Genomic DNA, 11,967 nt, shown 5'->3' on the forward strand with positions numbered 1-11,967 from the left:
CTGCTTTAAAAATGAGATGATGGTTTTTTGAGTTGCTATATTCTCTCGCAACTCCTTTTTGGCGAAGTGTCGGAGTGCAGAAAAACATGAAGTATTTTGACTGAAATAAACGCTTGCATGGAAAACAGAGAGCCCTAGGGAGTATTCTGAGACTTGAAGAACGTCATACTATTTTAAGCAGGTGACAGTAATGTCATCGTCTGAGAGGTTAGGGTGTTTTCTCTAGACTTGCAAGAGAAGAGAGTAAGTTTGCAGCAAATAAAGTCAAGAAACACACTTCCCAGTTGCACGGATCACTCACAAGCTGCCAGGACAGGCATCCCCCACCCTGACCCCGCTCTTTGCCTTGGAGGGAGCTAACCAGTCCTGTCAGGGAGAGAGTGTTCACGGGCTCCAAGCAGAAAACCAAATAAAATACAAACACGCTTTTCAAATCACTCTGGTTTTTCCAACTTTAATTACACCCCCTACATCAACACAACTGCAAGCTGTTTGTTAAAAAAAAAAAAAACCTGTCTCAACATCCACTGTGGTTATTGTGGACCGGGATCTGGGGCAAATCTGGACAGCATATTCCATGTAACCCTGAGCTTAATTCCATGTAACCCTGAGCTTAACGCTTACTCCACGCCATCCCCTCCTCCTTTTCCGTTCCTGCTTTGGTAATACTTCATAGCAATAGTATCTGCTTGCTACCTACTAGAACCGCAGGCGCTGATGGAAGTCTTTCCTTCTCACACAGCACTAAAATATACACAAAGGAGTCTTGTGGGAATTTTGCTGGAAGACCTCACTAGAACCTTGTCTGCTTCACCCTGTTACGGATCAGGGTTCTTGGCCTTCCCCAGTCAATAGAAATTGCTTAGAGGCCAGATAAGAAATTCAGGCAAGGCTTTACTGGGGCCCCTGCTGCCGCAGCAGGAGTGAGAACAAACAACTCCCGAGGAGGAGCAAACTGGTTCCTTACACAAGGTGAGGGTAGGGGTGTGTCCAGGGGTCAAGTCAGAGGGGTGGCTTTAGGTGCTATGTTCAGGGGGTATGGGCAGTACTCTGTTTTTGCTCCCAGCTCTTCAAAAGTGGCAGTTGGGATTTTTCAGTCTCTTTGTACCTGGGGGTCTAGAATTTGCCCCACCCCCACATGCACACGTGCACACCGTTATTTTTAGCCCCATACAGTTTCTTTGTATTTTGTAGCTAGAGGAGAGCTATGTCCAGGTGCAAGCGTTGCAGCACTGTATACAGCAAAGGGGCCCAGGCCCAGCCTGCCGCCACCCCATGCTTCTTGACGTCATTCTGGAGGTGAGAACGGCTCCGGGGAGAGGGAGACAAGACAGGTAGCAGTCCCGTTCTCTGTTCTCTTGGGTTCCGTGGTGACGTCAGACACCCCTCCTGATCCAGGAGCTGGGGAGGGTGAGGATGCTCACATGTCTCCACCCCCCACCTCCCATGCACAGGTGTAACTTGTCTCACAGGGAAACAGAGCATCCACTCCAGCAGCCATACAGCAGCGCCTAGGGATACCAGGAATAGAGGAGAAGCAAAGGGAGGTGACTGACTTGGGTCCTGTGCCTCTGAGCTCAGGAATACCCTGAAGATGATGGGGGACAGGTGGGCAGGAGTCTGGGAGCACTCCTCTACCAGCAAAACGGCTGCTACTGCTGATGCATGAGAACCTGAAATCCTTCAGGCAGGACCAAGCTTGCATGCCCTTGAGGACAACGCAGTCCTCCCCAGGTGAGCACCAGCAATCTCCCTCTTGGCTGGTGGACCAATCCCTTAAATGAGTTCAAGTGGATGGACTGCAACGCTGAAGTCCCTGACGGGGTCATTGTTGAACTGGAAGCCCCCAGGGATTCCCTGGGATGCATAGCAGCCCCCACCTCTCAATCAGAGCCCCCCAGGTGGGTGTCCTTCCAGCCTTGGGATGAATCTCTTTCTCTTTTCTGGAGTACCCAGTGACGCAGTTGATATGACTATAGGAACCATATTATGTGAACTATGAATGTTTCTAACCACTAGGACCTCGCTACGTGTGCCCAAGGCTGGCTCTAAGAGGGATGGCGGTGGGGAGTGCCTAAGACCCAAGACCCAGCAAGGACACTGCACATTCAGACCTCTACCTCCTGAGGCAGGAAAGACAGGGTGGGGCCCAAGATAACCTTCTCAGGCATAGGCATTAGGCAGAAGCCAAAGCTGCCTCCCTGTCTTGCACTTAATGAGGTCCTGAGGAACGGAAGAACAGTATCTAAAACAGAAACGTGGTCGCAGCTGAACAAGAAACTGACCATGAGACACAGACAAAGAGAACAGACCTATGGACAGAGTAGAGGCGGGGAGGCAAGGATCGTGGGACGGATGGAGAAAGTAACATGGACACTTACATTACCATATGTAAAATAGACAGCCAGTGGGAATTTGCTGTATGACTCAGGGAACTCACCCCCAGGCTCTGTGACAACCTAGAGGCGGGGGATGGGAGGGAGGTGGGAGGGAGGTTTAAGAGGGAGGGGACATATATCTATGTGTCATGTGGCTGATGTGTGATTCTGTCTGATTCATGTTGATGTCTGACACAATATTAAAAAGCAATCATCCTTCAATTAAAAATAAGTTTTTTTTTTAAAGAAACTCTGACCATGAAAACCATGGAGAAGGCACAGGTTGCTGATGATCCTGTACCACCTTCCACGTGTGGGGCTCCACTAGTAAAGGAGATTTTGAGGTAAAACAGCTCTTAGAGCAACGCATGTGCAGCGACTTCAGGAGAAGGGAGCAGAGGACCAGGAGATGAGGCGACCTGGTTCCATCCAGGCCACACCTCTCCTCTCCTTTCAATGAATATTCCAACCACGCCACACCTCTCCCCTCCTCTCAATGAATATTTCACCCCCAATCAAAAAAGCTCCACCCATTCAAAAGGCTAAAAATAAGATAAAAAAGAGATGAAAAAACACTGGCTCATGAGGACCTCACCCTCACTTTTGCCTCAATCAACTGCTTCATTTTTCTCTTTGTGCCTCAGCCTCAGTGGGTTTTTTTTTCTTCTTCTTTGCGTTCCTCATCCAAATTCTTCTTGGACGAGTTGAACAAGACCCTGGACTTCTGATAACAAGCTTTTCCTCTATCACCCTCAGGAAGCTCATTCTGGGATGACTCTCACCAAGTGGGTGCAGAGTGGAACTGTTAGAACCATCTCACCTATTTGATTTCTTAATTTTCTTTCTTTTTGCTTTGTTTTGAGGGCTTTTGTTGTTGTTCTTTAAAACTGTAGAGGCCACAGATGCTATCTTTTTTTTAAATATTTATTTATTTGGCTGCACCAGGTCTTAGCTACAGCCTCTTTAGTTGTGGCATGTGGGATTTGGTTCCCTGACCGAGGACTGAACCTGTGCCCCCTGTATTGGGAGCTCTGAGTCTTAGCCACTGAACCACCAGGAAAGTCCAGTTGGTTGGTTTTAAAAGGGGTGTTTCTGTGGTCTGTGTATTTAGAGTCAGACGTAAGTTGTGCATAAGTTGTAGCTATGTGCATGTCACAAGCTCATGAGGAAAACGCGCCTGGGAAAGTTTAAAGCAGGTTTTGTTGACGCTGGTCCCATGGACTCTTTGGCTCAGGTAATTCTTTGCTGCGTGGAGCTGCTCTGTGCATTGTAGCCTCTTTAGGCAGCATCCTCAGCCTCTGCCCTCCCAATGTGGGAGGCATTCATCTCCTAGTTGTGACAATCAAAAACATCTCCAATGTCAAATGTCCCTTGGGGGTGAGGTTCCGGTGGGGGCTACCAAATGACACCATTTGAGAACCACCGCTCTAAACTTGCTGGTATTCACATGTGCAGTCAAGACCAGAACCCAGATGGTCTAGAAGCCCTTGTCCTTCCCATGATGCCCTGGGGGAAGGGCGAAGGCAGGGCTCAGCCTCCAGGTACTCTCCCCCACCCCACTCCCCTGCCGTCATCATCCCAGCCTCCACCACCCTGATGCCACTCAGAGCCCATAACGCCACCCCCACCACAGAAAGAGGGTTTTCCTCTGAAGAAAGCTAGCCTTCCAACAAGCAGTGAAGGAATGAGACAAAGGCGTTGATAACCCATCTGCTGTCTTTAAAGCTGGGTCGCACAGTTTCACAGCAGCATGCCAGGATGACATGGCTTAAGGGGTAATGACTTCAGGATGCAATGTCATTCTACTGCTGCTGTGGATTCCTGCTCCCCACCCACAAGGTGGTGAAGGCACCTTTTGCACACAGCCCAGTCATCAGGCCAGGAGGGGGAACTCGTCAGAGTGGAGTCCATAGGACCCTCCTCGTGCTGCGTGGCCTGGGTCCCAGAGGGGTGCCAGGAAGGTGGACCTGAGACTCACGGTACTCAGTCTAGAGCAGAGGGGAATTTCAGACTTATCTGTGTAAAAAAAAAAAAAAAAATTCCAAACCCTGGCCAAGACTTCAGCCCCAAATCTCTCACAAGGTTGTAGGAGCAGCTCCCCCACCCCACACCCTGACCAGCCAGGTGCCCAGGGTGGGCCAACTGCCCTGGTTCCCCCAGAGAACACTCTGCTCCCAGCCCAGAGTGCCACTCATGGCTTTTCTCCCCATGCGGGGCTGTGAGATGGATTTTTATCCCAGTTACTCAGAGCATCCTCCTGGACGGTCTGCCAGGCTGAGCTCATGGCTTTGATCAGAAGGGTGAGCTCAGAACCAAATGTGCTGGTGGAGGCAGCAGCCCACCCAGGCCTCTCAGGGGGACACAGTTGGATAGAGACACCAAAGATAAGGACAAGGCAGCTAGCCACCTCCAGGCAGGGACATGAACAGGTACAAGGGCCCTGGGGCAGGGCCGAGAGTTTGTTCAAAGTACAGAAGGACGATCCTATAGCTGGAATAGAGACAGTTGTCCATCACATGAGAACTTGCAGGGCATGGTCAAGGGGAGATGTTTTCTTTTAAATGAATCAAAAGTCACTGTAAGGGTTTGGGCAGGTAGGAAGGATGCTCTGTTGCCAAAAAGACCACCTAAGCCCCAATAAGCAAAGAGACTCTGAGTGGGAAAGAGTAGATGCAGGGTGACTGGTGCTCAGGAACCAGGGGAGGTGGACAGACATGGGCATGATAGAAATGAGCTTGGAGAGTAGGATGGCTATATGGGGCAGGCGGTGAGGGCTTTGCAGAGGAGAGAAGAGTCAAGCACGGCACTGCAGTCTGCCACGGTGATACTGTATGAAAATCCCCAAACTCAGAAGCTTCACACAGTAAGCATTTAATTAGTTGACAAATCAGAACTGAGCAATTTAGGCTGAGCTTGGTGGGATAGTTCTTCTGGTCTTAACAATGCTCACTCTGACATCTGGAGGTTGGTTAGCTATTGGCTGGGCAAGCAGGCCAGCTGGCTCTCCTCCTCCAGCAGCCTAGCCCAGGCATGGCCTAATGAAGAAGGCCAAGGCAGAAGTGTGGACGAGTCCTGTCGAAAAACATCTTCCTGCCTCTGCTTCTATCTTATTTGTTAACACCCTTTGGTGGGAGCAGATAGAAACAGCAGCACCCTGAAGATAGACAGCAAAGGATGAAGACTAAGGCCACTTCTGCAATTGATCTGCCGGGGTGGCCGTAGGCTGGCCTAACTGAGAAGCTGGAGCTACCTTTACTGCCTTGTGGCAGACTGAGAGAGGAATGCACTGGGAGTTTCAGGAATTCTGCTTTGGTTTAGGAGTATGTATGGCAGCTGGTGACTCAGATGATAAAGAATCTGCCTGCGGTGCAGGAGGCCCAGGTTCGATTCCTGGTCAGGAAGAACTGCCGGAAAAGGGAATGGCAACCCACTCTGGTATTCTTGCCTGGAGAATTCCATAGACAGAGGAGCTTGGCGGGCTACAGTTCATGAAGTCACAAAGAGTCGGACATGACTGAGCAACTAGACTAACACTAAGGGCCCCTGTAAGTTCCCTAAAGCACTCAGTAAGGGCTCATGGGAGCTGCCCAATGCTGATGGGCGTTCTCTCATTTTTAAACAAAAGCCACCAAGCTGGAATTCCAAAACTTCAAGACCACAAAACCTACTGATGAGCTGGCTTTGGAGACACAGGCCTCCTCCGTCGACTGTGTCCACCATTCTGTCTCCTCTGCGGAGTGATGGAAAGTCTACCCTGAGAGACTCTGATTTTATGCTGATCGTTAACTAAGAATATTTCTCTCCAGAGATTTATTACATTAATGAGCTCTGAAATTACTCAGAGCAATTAAGTATATTGTTTTGAAACTCTTTAGAAATCATCAAAGCACACTGGTTGTTTCTCAGGGAAACATAAATAAGGGATGCAGTTGGTACCCAGACAAACCCAGCCAGCTCGCCTCCCACTGGCTTTGGGAGTCCCTAGCTCCCAGCTCCCAAGGTAGACACATGCCTGCCCGGCTGAGAGAGAGACTCTGCTTCGCATACATAGTGGTACTTTCTTTCTGAAGAAAGGACTGGACTCTGAGTCCAACTGGCCAGACCTTGGATGGCTCTGCTCCCTGGGGCCAGTATGAGAGCTGGGGCTTGTCCTGCAAACTGCTCCGCACTCACACACAAGAAGCAGAAAGACAGCTGAAAGCCACTCATGTGGCTTCAGAAGGCCTCTCGTTCCCAATAGCTGAGTGGTTTCTACGTCCCTTGCTCAGCTAACACACACCTATAGGAGCCACTGCCCCTCAACTGCCCATGACACAAACGGGTTTTCAGATGGGGCCCCTGAATTGCACACATAACTCACTCCTCCATAACAAGTCACCATCATCACAATCACCTTCATAGCCACTTCCCAGGCCAGATGAAGAAGGGCAGGAGCCAAGAGAAGCCCTCAGGTTTCGAGCTGCCTGACTCAAACACAGTCCATGCCCCTCACCAGCTGTCTCACATAACAAGGACTCGCGTAGCAAGGACTGTATTAATGCAGCATATGTCACAGAACTTGGTCCTCCCAAACACCTTGTAACAGTAGTTCAGCAATTTGCCAACATTCTCTCATTTACTTTGTTGTTGCTGTTGGAGTATAATTGCTTTACAACAATTAGTTTCTGCTGTACCAGGAAGTGAATCAGCTACATGGTTACATACATGTGCTCCCTCTTGCACCTCCCTCTCACCTCCCCATCCCAGCCCTCCAGGTCATCACGGAGCACCGAGCTGAGCTCCCTGTGCCTTACAGCAGCTTCCCACTCGCTTTGCATTTTACACATGGTAGTGTATGTATGCCAATCCTAATCTCCCATTTCATCCCACCCTCCCCTTACCCCACCCTACTCCTTGTCTGAATGTCAGTTCTACATGTCTGCATCCCTATCCCCATCCTGAAAACTGGTTCATCTGTGGAATCTAGAAAAATGTTACAGATGAATCTCTCATTTAGTTTTCACAACTATGAGATGGGAACCACTATTTTTCCCTGTTTTACAAATAAGGAAACTGAGATACATGGAAGGGAAGTGTTTTGCCCAAGTCAGCTGTAGGCTTGGAGTTTCTATAAATAAACTTAAGGGTCCTCTCCCCACACAGGGAGGCTGTCCTTATATGGACCATGTCATGGGCTTCTGGTCAAATTCAGCCAATGGAAGCCCCCAAAAGAGAGCAGGAAGGATAGGAAAAGTGGGACCATTCCTTCTCCCAGCTCTCTCCTTACTGGTGACCTTCTCTCTGCTCCTGTCTGTTTGCAGGCTCCAGGATGCTCTGTCCCCCAACACTCAGGTCTGGACTTCCCCAGTCCCACACCCACAGACTCCTAAGTCCCACCTGCTCCTTTACAAACTGTCCTCTCATTAAACTCCTCTAATTTGCACCCTTTGAGTGTGCCATCTGTCTCCCGCTGGGCCCCAAATTCCCAAGTCTGTACTCTAGGGACTACTGGGTACTGCCTACATTCTGGGCCCTAGAAAACAAGAGTGTTGACAGGAGGAAAACAAAATCATCTGTACATTTTTCATTTTTGAGGCTAAAATGAAGATCAGGAAGATCCCAGCTCTCTAAGCCCTTTGACTGGGCTTCCAGCTTCCTGCTGGATGATAGGGGCCAGAGGAGCCCTGTCACAACCACCAGCACAGACCCTGGGAGCCCACGGACACAGCCAGAGTCCTGGCTACTTAGGTAACAGCCCAGGACAGTCCCAGCACCTCCTCTCAGCTCTGCTGTAAGCTCTGTGGTCCAGGAAGAAGGCCAATACTAAGTGCTGAGGATAAGGGGAGACCCAAAACCCCAGATCTGGGGAGCAATTCTCCAGCAAGCTCTTCCTAGAAGCCTACCTGCCAGGAAACTAGCTGACCTTTCAGAACCTCCAAGTCCCAAGTTCAACTGAGTGTGGCCTGGTCATTCTGGGCCCAGGATGGCCAGAGGGCATTGCATTTAGAAGGGAAGAGACCTCTCTCTCTTACTCCCCTGCAGACAGCCCCTCCCCACAACACAGAGGGGAAGGCTCTGCCCTGGAGCTTACAAAGATAGCAATATCCTGAGAGACTGGGGTCCCAGGACAGGGGTGGGAATGGGCTGTTTTCTTTGTGTCTTTGCTTCCCTCCCCATCACCCTCTGGTGCCAATCACATCCATCTTCAGGTAAACATAAAATACACGTCCATTAGATTCTAGCACCATGAAGGGCCCAGATCAAATCCCTTTGCCTACACGGAGCTGGGCAAGGGACTCCTCGCTGAGTCCACTCAGACTTGCTAAGATGCTTCGTGCCGCAGTGTCCACCCCGTGGCAACTCCATGAAGAGAACAAAACCTTCATAGTCTCACATATACCCACCTGCCTCCTAATGCCTGCAGGCCTGGACACAGCCCACTTTCCAGACATTCCAAATAACAGTCAAAACAAAGAAAATCGCCGGCTTCCCTGGTGGCTCAGTGGTCAAGAGTCCATCTGCCAATGCAGGAGACACGAGTTCGATCCCCGATCTGGGAAGATCCCATATACCACAGAGCAACTAAGCCCATGTGCCACAATTACTGAGCCTGTGTTCTAGAGCCCATGCGCTTCAACTACTGAAGCCCAAGTGCCTAGAGCCCATGCTCCACAACGAGAGAAGCCACCGCAATGAGAAGCCCTGGCACCGCCACTAGAGTGTAGCCCCCACTCACCGCAACTAGAGAAAAGCACGAACAGCAATGAAGACCCAGCACAGTCAAAAATAAAATAAAATAATAAAATTATATATTAATTAAAAAAAATACAGACCAGTGGGACAATAAGAGCCATCAGAGACCATCTGCACCATTATACAGATGGTACATACTTTTCCCAATATTTTATTAAAGTAGTATATTTAACCACGGTTAACCAAGAATGTTAACTTCATCCCACCCCCCCACCCCCATATGCAGCATGACATAGTAGTGATTTCAAAGATCCTTAATCGTGATAACCAACAAAAACATTTCAAAGTTTGCAACTAAAAACTAGACCTTGCAAAAATTCTGCATTAGAAGAAACATCACAAAGCTCTCGAGCAGAATTCTTTTCTCTGCCTGAGAGTTAATGTGGTATGCCACCCACCTGACATTACTCCTGGTCTGCTCTTTCTCCTCTATGCACAGAAGAGCGTCTCATTTATAAGTACCCACTTCATAAATAAATCGGCATTTTCACCTCATTTAATGTTTCTTTTCAGCTTCACAAAGAAACCAAGAAATAAAATTGTCGACGACAGTCACGACGTAGGCTCTCACAGTAAGACGAAAAAACTTGAAAATGTGCAGAGATGCATCTGCACTCTTTTACATAAAAAGATTTTCAAAAGTACAAGGCAAAATCTACAGTTTTTTTAGGGGAGATTTTAGGCACATCCATTTCTTAAAGCAAGCTTCAGTATGAATTCCAGTTTTGTCTTCATAACACCTGTTCTAGTTAGTCTTTCTTTAAAAAAAAAAAAAGGATTCCTGTCAAGTGTGAAATAGGGCATCTATGGTCCCGAAAGGGGAGGTTTTCAGTTATGGCTTGCCCGTTCTGTTTTCATCCTTGCTGGCTTTGGTTTGGGGATGTACTGGTTATTTGCATGGTACTCGAGTTCTTTCCGGAAGCAGAAGATGGCTTTGTTTAACCCTTCCTCCCGCAGGACCATTGGCTCCCACCCCAGCATCAGCTTCGCTTTCTTGATGTCTGGTTTCCTTCTCTGGGGGGTCGTCCTGGGCTTCAGAAAGAAACTGAATTTTACTCCCACTGCCAACAGGGTTTTTGATGAGCTGAGCAAATTCTAGGATGGTGTGTTCTTCCGGGTTCCCCAGCTTGACGGGGCTGCTGACGCTGCTGTTCGTGAGCGCCACGAGGCGGTTCACCAGGTCACTGACGTACCGGAAGGCCCTCGTCTGTGATCCGGATCTGTACACTGTGAGCGGTTCCCCCTGCAGCGCCTGCAGGATGAAGTTGCTGACCACCCGGCCATCATTCATGTGCATTCGGGGCCCAAAGGTGTTGAAGATCCTGGCTACGCGCACCGCCACGCCCTCCTGCTTCATGCAAGCGTAGCACATCTCCGCAACTCGCTCCCTTTGTTGTAGTAGGCTCGGGGTCCTATCAGAGAAGGCAATGGCACCCCACTCCAGTACTTTTGCCTAGAAAATCCCATGGACAGAGGAGCCTGGTAGGCTGCAGTCCATGGGGTCGCGAAGAGTCGGACACAACTGAGCAACTTCACTTTCACTTTTCACTTTCATGCATTGGAGAAGGAAATGGCAACTCACTCCAGTGTTCTTGCCTGGAGAATCCCAGGGACGGGGAAGCCTGGTGGGCTGCCGTCTATGGGGTCGCACAGAGTTGGACACGACTGAAGCAACTTGGCGGCAGCGGGGGCAGGGTCCTGTGGGATTCACACGGCCCCAGTAATCCTCGGTTTGTGGGTGGACTTCAGGGTCTCCACACACCTCTGAGGTGGAGGCCAGGAATAGACTGGCCCCAACTCACTTTGCCAGCCCCAGCATGTTCAGTGTCCCAACGGTGTTGGTCTTTAGTGTCTTGAAGGGGTTGTACATGTAACTGGGAGGGGAGGCAGGAGAGGCCAGGTGGTAGATCTGATCCACTTCAATGGACAGCTGCTCCAACATGTCATGGTTGATCAGCTCAAAGTTCTCATGGCCGACCCAGTGCTCCATGTTCCTCTTCCTGCCCATGAAGAAGTTGTCCACCACGGTCACTTTGTGACCATCCATCATGAGCTTGTCCATGAGGTAGGAACCCACAAAGCCCATGCCCCCAGTTACCAAAATTCTTTTACAGTCCTTTTCTGATAAAAATTTTACTGGCGAGTATTTCTGGGTGAAGCTCTTTTCCACATCTCTGATTTTCTCCCTCAGTGGTTCAATGATCTTGTCAAGCCTGCTCTCAATTCTGAGCTCCCCGTTTTCCTGAATGGGCCTCATGTTAACCAAGTTGTCCCAAACAGAGGCCACGTAGGCGAGCAGTGCGATGCACAGCAGCGGCTTCGTCCTCCTGCAGCTGACAGTGGACGCGAGGTGAAGCAGCGGCTGGCTCAGCATCCCAGGCCATGTGCTGTGGCCCCAGATGGTACAGATTTTACAGATGGAAAAAACTGACATAGCTGGGGGAAGGGCTCAGACAAAAAGTCTGAATACAAAGACAAAAGGTCCAACCCCCAACCCAGGGCTCCCTGGGCTGTTACTCACTACAGTTTGGCTATATTCATTTCCATCTCTAAATTGCCCCAGAACCGTGCTTGGACCCAACCCAAGGAGGAACAATGCCATCTGGCCTCTGAGAGTTTGGGGAAAGCTCTCTTTAGCACTAGATGCCTAGTGGCACTGGGCTTTCTTTGAGTTGAGTAATAATCGATGTTTGCTGCCACGGTTGCCTCAAGGGTTATAAGCCAGGGCCAGCTGCAGGCCCAGGGCTGCACACCATTTGATGGCCTCGGAAGTGTGGTAAATGTAAACGGTGCTGTGCTGTGCTCAGTCACTCAGTCGTGTCTGATTCTTTGCAACTCCATGGACTGTAGCCCGCCA

General features: G+C 49.7%; 1 pseudogene; it reads right to left on the reverse strand.

The window, feature by feature from the left end:
• Positions 1 to 9,400: 9,400 nt before the first annotated feature.
• On the reverse strand, positions 9,401 to 11,484 carry LOC109571680 (UDP-glucuronic acid decarboxylase 1-like; annotated as a pseudogene).
• Positions 11,485 to 11,967: the final 483 nt, after the last annotated feature.

Source organism: Bos indicus, chromosome 18 (assembly GCF_029378745.1).
Source record: "Bos indicus isolate NIAB-ARS_2022 breed Sahiwal x Tharparkar chromosome 18, NIAB-ARS_B.indTharparkar_mat_pri_1.0, whole genome shotgun sequence".
Taxonomy (NCBI): Eukaryota; Metazoa; Chordata; class Mammalia; order Artiodactyla; family Bovidae; genus Bos; species Bos indicus.